Below are 8218 nucleotides of genomic sequence, written 5' to 3'. Positions count from 1 at the left end.
GGAGAGATTGCAATTTAGCTGGTCTGTAACCGTCTGTTTCCATTCATTCCTGAGGTTTTCCAGCTGCCCACGAAAACAATGCACCGATACACTCTGTGCAGACTTGAACCACATCCAGAACAAAGGGTTAGGTGGGGCTGGGAGATTCGGGGAGTTTTCTTTGTCCTGGAAAATTGAGTGAATACTGGCATGACGTGGTCAGAAAAAAGATGGTAAGGAGCAGTCTGCTGATACCCCAACCCACACATGGTCCACTCAACAGACTTCAGGGTCAAGCATACAGATCCTTACTGGGCAAGTGTCACAAATACCAAATTCAAGCATCTAAGAGCTGGGAGGAAAAACAGACTGAATTCCAAGCAGGGCTGATGCACTTTCACTGATGTAGAGTAGACATATTTAATCAGAAAGGTTGTAATATTTATTTAATTTTTCCATTAAGCTCTCTCCCTTCCTTTTATCTTTTTTTCTTTTTCATGGAGAGCCATAAAGTGAGTAATAAAAATTGCTAACAGTAAAACTTCTTGATTTATACCACCAGCAGATCTCAGGCAGAACTCCCTGTTGAGTCTGAGGGAACAGCCTGATTAAACATTGATGCCACAATATGGTCTGTCTTAGCAACAACACTCACAAGTGAAATTCATCTAGGATATAAACCGTAACATTTAAAATGCCTGTTGGGTGAAACTTGACCAAAAGAAAAAAAAATAATTGGTGTGCGTGACTCTGGGGTATAAAGGCAATTGCTGTGCCACTTCATGGAATGTTGTGTGTGAATCACTGAAGCTATTAAGTCTTCTGCTGCCTTTTTCCTGGCCTCAAGAGGTTAACTCCTTCCCAGAGCCATTCACTGGGGTGGGAAATAAGAACCGTGTGCCACAGAGCTGTGTCTGGTGTGGGTATGTGGTGATCCAGATTTCGGGTTGTTTGCCTGAGGGACCCACTGGAGAGAATAATGAGGGGGTTCAAAACAGGAATATTCATCCTGCCAGAAGTGGTCGTTTAACCAGGCCTTTGCTTATTTGTTGGGGGAGATTACTCACAGGGTCACCTGGCAAAAATGACTGGAAGTTATGAAAGAAAGGGCCTCCTGCCAACTATTTAAGAGAAAGAGGGAGAGAAATGGGGAAGGAAAAGGAGAAAGAGCAGTGAGTTGGCTGCAGGGAAAGGGACGTTTTGTGATTCAGAGGAGAAGCCAAGAACCAAGGCTGTAAAGGGAGAGAGAGGACCCTGGGCTCCTTAGAAGGCTCGGTGCTGTATTCTGGTGGCATTCAAGCATAATTTGAAAGCTGAGGCACAGAGAAAAGGCACAGACACTTACATGTGGCTTGTGGAGCCCTTACTGCAGAGGTGGAGCCCTAGAAGGGGTGAGCAAAAAGCACCAGAGTGACCTGGGGTTTGACCCTGGTTCTGGAGGTGTAGGGCAGCTGAGCTTCCCCATCCCAACTCCAAAGAGGGGCAAAGAGAGCCTGTGCTACAAAACCAAGACCAGGAGGCTCAGCTGAGTCACTCACGGGTTGTTTGTGGTTCACTGTGCCCAAAGAGCTACTCTGGGAGGTCTTTTCTGAGAAACCCCCATAAATCTGAGCCTGGACTGTTGTCACACCAGCAGGGACCTTCTGGGGCCAAGGCAGGGCGGACTCACACAGAGTTTGGCCTTGATCATACCAACAAGGGAAGCTGTGACAAGGCAGCAGCGATGCACCCACTGAGATCCAAGGACAAAGAAAATATACAGACCCAGCACAGTTCCCCGCAGCTTACAGCACTTCGACAAAACATCTGGTCACCCAGAAGAAAATCCCTCCCCTGTTCTAAGCAGATCAGTTCCCCCCTGAAATAGCAATAGGAGCTGCTGCATCTGCTCACACCATGGCCAGGCTTCAGCCCCAGGAGAATGAGGCCTTCACTAAATCAGGCCGAGCTGCCTGCTTTATCTTACACTCTCCTGTGAGTAACTTTTCTTATTACACCTCTTTACACAAGCGCCAAACCCCAAGCAGGCAGGAAAGCCATCCAAAATGCAGAAGAATTATGACAGAGGCTCCAGCATCACGGGGTTTTGGAAAGGTTATTCATTTAGTGAAGAAGTAACTGTGCAAATCGAACTCTCTGGCAGCGTTTGTGTGATGATAATCATGCTGATTAAGTGTTTGAGCCTCGGGATACTCTGGGAACGGCACTAGGACCTAGAAAATAACCACCCCGTGCTTTTGGAAGACAGCTGAAGGCTCTTCCTGTTCTGCTATGTAAGTGATCCATCTCCTCTCACAGAGCTGTTCATTTTGGATGCAATTGCTCGAAATATGCATTACTTATGGTCATACAGATATATACAAAGGGGACTAGCAGTTGTGCTGTTAACCCTTGAGATTCCCATTAGGCTGAGCCATACAGTGAAGAAAAGATTCAGAGCCTGGTTTTACTAAAAATGACTTTGATAAAGACATTGCATTAGCTAAGGTTATTAAGTTAGGGAATATACTTTTCCCCTCTCCTCTCTAAATTTGGCTTTGGTCTCCATTACCATTTATTATGAGAAAGGTGCTCATTCTCCTGATTTCTGTGTTGGTGAAGGAAAGGAGAAGCTGATCAAACCAATGCTCTTGATTCACTTCCAGCCTTAAATCTGATATAACAGTTTCATCTAATCAGCAGTCTACAAGGGTGTCAGCGAATATCTAATGTTTAATTCTCAGGGAGTTACAATGGCACAGAAGTGACAGGAGAAAAGAATTAGGACAGAAGAAATGCTATTTACCTTAGTCAGCTGCTTTGGGGCTTCCCACCCACCACCACCACCCCTCCTCCAAGCCTGAATTTCACAACTAAAGCACTAAAATGATAAAAAGAATAGCTACTTTGAAGAGGCACTACTGAAACACGCAGCCTTGGAGCTCCTTAACAGGAATGGAAATGTGAAGAGTGACTTTTAACCATCTAGGAACACGCACATGCTGTGGGCCAGCTATTCAGCTGTGCTAAATTGGTGCAGTCAGGCTAAATAAACTTGATTGAACTATCTGGCTTGCTTGATGAGCCAGCTCTGCACCAGGCTCCTGATCCAGCGGGTGTCCCTCTGGGATGGGCCACAGCAGCCAAGGCACAGCTCTGGGCCTGCCCTAATTCACACTAATTGCACCAACTGCCTCCAACTTTGGATAATCACCCTGTGCATCTGGGAAATGAGAGTGTCCCTGTCATTGCTGCACCCAGCAGAAGTCAAGAGCAGCAAAGGACTGAGACTGACATCTCCTGACACAGTGTTGGGTCTTTTCCATACGAGCTGAAATGTTCTGCTGCGTTTTTCAAGAGGTGATTTGGACACAAATGGAAAACACACTGATTTGAATGTTTATTATTATTATTATTGTTTTTACTATTATTCATACTATTGTTCTTCTGTCTTGCTGGGGAGGTGTTGGGGAAGGAGAACCTTCTGAAATAAATCAGTTCAAGCTTTAAAAAGCTGGTAACCTGTGCCCTCCCCTGGAGCTTCCATCATCCTGACAGTATGTTAATGCTGAGGAGTCAAATACCAAATTAAAAGAAAAAGAAAAAAAGATAAACAAAGATCTAGAACAAGGGAAACTCTGTCTGGTACTTCTTTCCAGCCAAAGAACTCTTTAATAGCAAACTATTAGACAAATCCCAGGCCTGGGGGGTGTTACAGAGGTTTTGGATTCCTACCAGAATTTTTTTTTTTTTTTTTGTGTATCCAAACCTGTATTGTCTGAATGCAGCTGAAAAGAAGAATCATTCAGTATAATCAGAAGTTTTTCCAGTGTCATGGAAGTCCCTGGTTCTGTTGAGATGTGCAATCCTTAATTATCAAGGGACCTGGCTATTACATATCATTTATTTATAAGTTTAAAGAAGAAAAGTCTGAAATATTTGAAATGCTGAGTGTCAGCTCTGCAGTTGGACCTGTACAGAAATGATAAATTCCAGAAGTCAAAATGGTGTTCGCCTGCTTTTTTTTCCTCTCTTTTTAGAAGGGAAATGGCAAATGAATCTGGCCCCAACCCCCAGTGAAAAAAGAAGCTCTATCATTTTCAGAAAAATCATTTCAGAGGGCAAGTCAATAATAGCAGGACACATACAAAATAAAACCTTTGAAATTGTATTTGTAGTATTATTATCATTATTATTACTATTATTATTGGTTCAGATGACTCAAATGCTATTGTTTTCTTCTTCCATTACCAGCCAAGAAAACCAAAGACAACCACATAAAGTTTTGCAAATCTCAGCAGTTTTGATTCCCACTCACATTACTGGAGCAGCTGTTGCACTCACAGAGTTTAGCAGGTCTGCTCTGCGTGTGGACTGGCCCACACTGTGCTTTGTCTTCTTGAAAACTTGATTTAAGAGCAGGATTTATGTACAGCCTACCCTGCAGAACTAAAGAGAGCTTATAGTATTAGGCATGTTGTGGTGTCAGAGCAGGCTCAGTTATGTGCTGGTACATTATGGCTTTTGTAGCACTGGTTCCTGTACAGGCAAGAGACTGATTTTAGTGTTGGCCACCTCCAGTAAAGTATGCAAGGAAGACATCCATCCTATGGACACTCTTTACTGTTTCTCCTCCAATAGCACAAAAAATGGGGAAGGTCAGCTGAAACCACAGAGTCTTACCTGTCTGTGAGTCAGGATCATTCACCATCATCACTGGGCAGCAACGTCAAAGCTTGAAAGCACCTCTTCCAAAACATGAATAAACCTGTGCTGACCCTGAGTGGGTTGCCTTGCCTGGTCTGGTGTCTTGAAGGGAAGGAGCTGCCCTGCTCTCTTACCCCGTTGCAGATGATGAGCAACGCTGGTAACCACCACAAAATACTCGCATGAGAAAAGGGCTGTCTGAGTTTATATCAGGCTAAACAAACTGAGTGTTGATGTGCCAGAACTGCTGCAATGAACTAAACAAATATTTTTTAAAATTGCATTTTTTCCCATGAAATAGCAGGGACTGATCCTTCACCATCCCAGACGTTGTAGTATCCTTGCAGGAGTACACAAAAGTGTTCTGACTGAGAGGGAGCATTCAGTGCTTTTTGGACTGTGTGAGTGCAGGTGTGAATGCCTAGAGGACATGTGGATTTACCATAATCCACTAGAGATCATCATACTCAAAGAAGGAATTTGCATTAACAATTTCAATATGATTTCATGTTTACTTCACGCACAATTTGACTGAATACACTGGTACATTCCTCCATATGTTCATATGCTTAAAGCAGGACAGCTTGACTTGATTACAAACTGTCTTATCCTGAACCACGTAAAAATGGTCAGCAGTCCATGAAAAACATGGTGCAGCCATTTGCTCTTTCTTCAGTGCTTCTGTTGCTCCATGGAAAATTAATATACATTTTATTTCTGTCCTTTTCCACTCTTTTCCAATGTGTGTTTGCTTTCCATCACCAGTAAATATGGGAACAGCTCATACTGTGTGGGATGTTATTGCACCTCCTCTGCTACTGAAAGGTGACTCTTGGAACAAGAGGACACTTAACTGTGAGTCCCAGCTACTGAAAGTTCATTTAACTGACTTTAACCTCCGCAATAAACCAGATTATTTAAAATGACAAACCAAAACAAATCACCATTTGCAATGATGATACTGACTACATTATGCAGATATTATCTGATTTGGGACTTGTTAGCTATATCAGATTTACTCCTGGACAAGAGTTTGAGCCCACAGATAATAAAAATTTCAAGGTCAAACCTGTTTTCTCCCAATTTTCCTTTGACTTCAATACAACAGGGAAAAGAAAGTAAGTGAACTAGGCAAAGCATGGGAGCCAGGTTATCTGTCAACGCTCCCAGAATATCACAGAAACACAGAATGGGTAAGGTTGGAAAGAATCACTGGAATTCGTCTGGTCCAACCTCCCAGCTCAAGCAGGGTCCCCTTGAGAACGTTACTGAGGACTGTGTCTAAACAGTTTCTGAATATCTCCAGGGAAGGAGGCTCCACAACCTGTCTGGGCAACCTGTTCCAGTGCTCATTCACTGAGATGTGTCCTCTCAACATTTTTACCCTGTCATTGCTTATGCTTTAAGAGTGACCAGGGCTCTTCTTCTGGTACCAGAGTTCAGAGAGACCTTTTCAAGCTCTTCATTTCCTTTCTGCAGTCAGTCAAAGAGGTCACTGTTGAGCCAGACATTCTACTTAAGGAAGTAGTAAAACAGCTCTAACAGACACCGAGGAGTGAATTCATTTTCACCAGGTCCAGAGAGGTGTCTCTGGAGGAGGAGAGAAGAAATCACAGGAAGGTGTGAGCGTGGGGCAGCCTCAATAACAGGATAACACCTCTTGAATTCTCCAGGGAAGGGAGGTGGCTGTGCAGCCCTTTCACCTGTGAAAGCAGTTAATAGAGATACATCTGAGCTCTGACAATATCACACATGCCAGCAGAGGATCAGTAGGCAGTTTCCTCCTTACCTTCACTATATGTACGTGTACCCGGTAATACAGCCATGCAAAAGCACTGCAGTTGCTCAAAAATCTTCCAAGGATTCATTTGAAAGAGATATTCCATCAAATTTGCACATTATCCAGCTACAAAGAAAGGACATTCGTGTATGCAGGCATTCTGGCAGGAGCTATTTGCTTTGGGGCCAGATGTAATTCAAAGTTATTCTGAATATTACACTACAGCAGCCTGGCCAAGCACAGTAATGCTGATTATTAGGGTTTTCCTGGTTTTCCAGATGGATCTGATTTCATTTAGTTCTCTCTCTGGTAATTAATAACTTGTCCCTTTTGTTCATGTTGAATCTTTGTTTTATCTTTGGCATTTTGTGGAATAGTTTCCAATTTACTTAATCCATTTCTTGCCTCCTCAGTGCACGTAGCTGAACTCATTCAGCCATACACAGTTTAGTGATGTGAAGCTCAAATCTCTGCTGCACAATCTCACATCCACTTCACATCGAGCTGGCACTTTTGTCATTTATATTTCATACGCTATAAACTCACAAATCATACCATTTCATACTAGAGCAATGTCAATAATCTTCTTTTTTTTTTTTTTAAAAGAGAAACACCCTAACCACTAGCAAACATATGGGATCTGTACATTCTGTCCTTTAAACAAGTGCAGATTTAGCAAGGAGGGGGAGGGAAAAGGAAGAGAACGAGAGCCACGTCCCCCCACTGCCAACGCAATGCATGTTCCTGCAGCATCAGTGTTTGGATTAGGCCCATGGCCACCCTACTTAGGTTTCAAATCAGGAAAAAAATAGATGGAATTCAATTCCTCGCTGCCAATTTTTAGTAAGATTAGACTTCAGCATACAGAGGATTTTTTAAAATAGCCTTCACATGAGACCAGCTCTTTGCATTGAGAGTGTGTTCATAAACGGGATATCAGATGTTAATAAATGATGAGTATTTACTCTGTAGGCATATTACAGACATGTGTAAAATGTGCTATAGGAGGCTAAACACTTGCTGGTTACAAATAGGCTTAGACACAACAGCACAGATTAACCAGACTGCCTTTTTTGTGCTTTAACTCCCAGTACACAGCACAGCTCACTCCAGGACTGGGATCCTAAGTACTTCCACAATTTAAATGGCAAATATTAATCTAACAGAACATATAAACAAACAATTAGTTTGAAGTGTGTAGATGAAGTGGGCTTGCACCCAGTAGCTGGATGTTGGAGCCAGCCTGTACGTCTGTGTGTACGTGCACAGTCCCACGCATCCCATCAAGGACAGGAAGGGATGTCAGTGGGTCCCTCCAATGCTGATCTGCATGGAGGGAAGTTGAGTCACTGAACACTGGAAACCAAAGAGCAGGATATCTGTGGTATCTGACCCCAGCAGCAGTGGGACAGTCACTCCTCAGGCTGGATGCACCAAGTGTCGAGAAACCCAGGTGTGGGGGGTTTCTGGGCTTATGCTGCTGTTCCCAGGGGAATATGGGCACATGGCTGTTCTCTATTTTCTTTTCTTTTGTCCTCCAAATACTTGGAGCACATGGGACTCCAGTTACTGTATATTTTAAAGCCTTTGTTCCTTTATCCTTCGTGCTGCACCGCGACATTGAACATGCTTCAAATGAACGAAAAACCCCCTTTAAAGCTCGTCACAATTCAGTGCCTGTCCTTCTGTGGGACCACATTTGGGGGGTTTTAACAGATTAATGGCCAGAAGGTCACAACAAAGAGCACTGCATATGGCTGAATATTAACTTTT

The sequence above is a fragment of the Corapipo altera genome, unplaced genomic scaffold (genome assembly GCF_003945725.1).
Source record: "Corapipo altera isolate COAL_440 unplaced genomic scaffold, ASM394572v1 47, whole genome shotgun sequence".
Classification (NCBI taxonomy): Eukaryota; Metazoa; Chordata; class Aves; order Passeriformes; family Pipridae; genus Corapipo; species Corapipo altera.
This window is presented reverse-complemented; position numbering follows the sequence as displayed.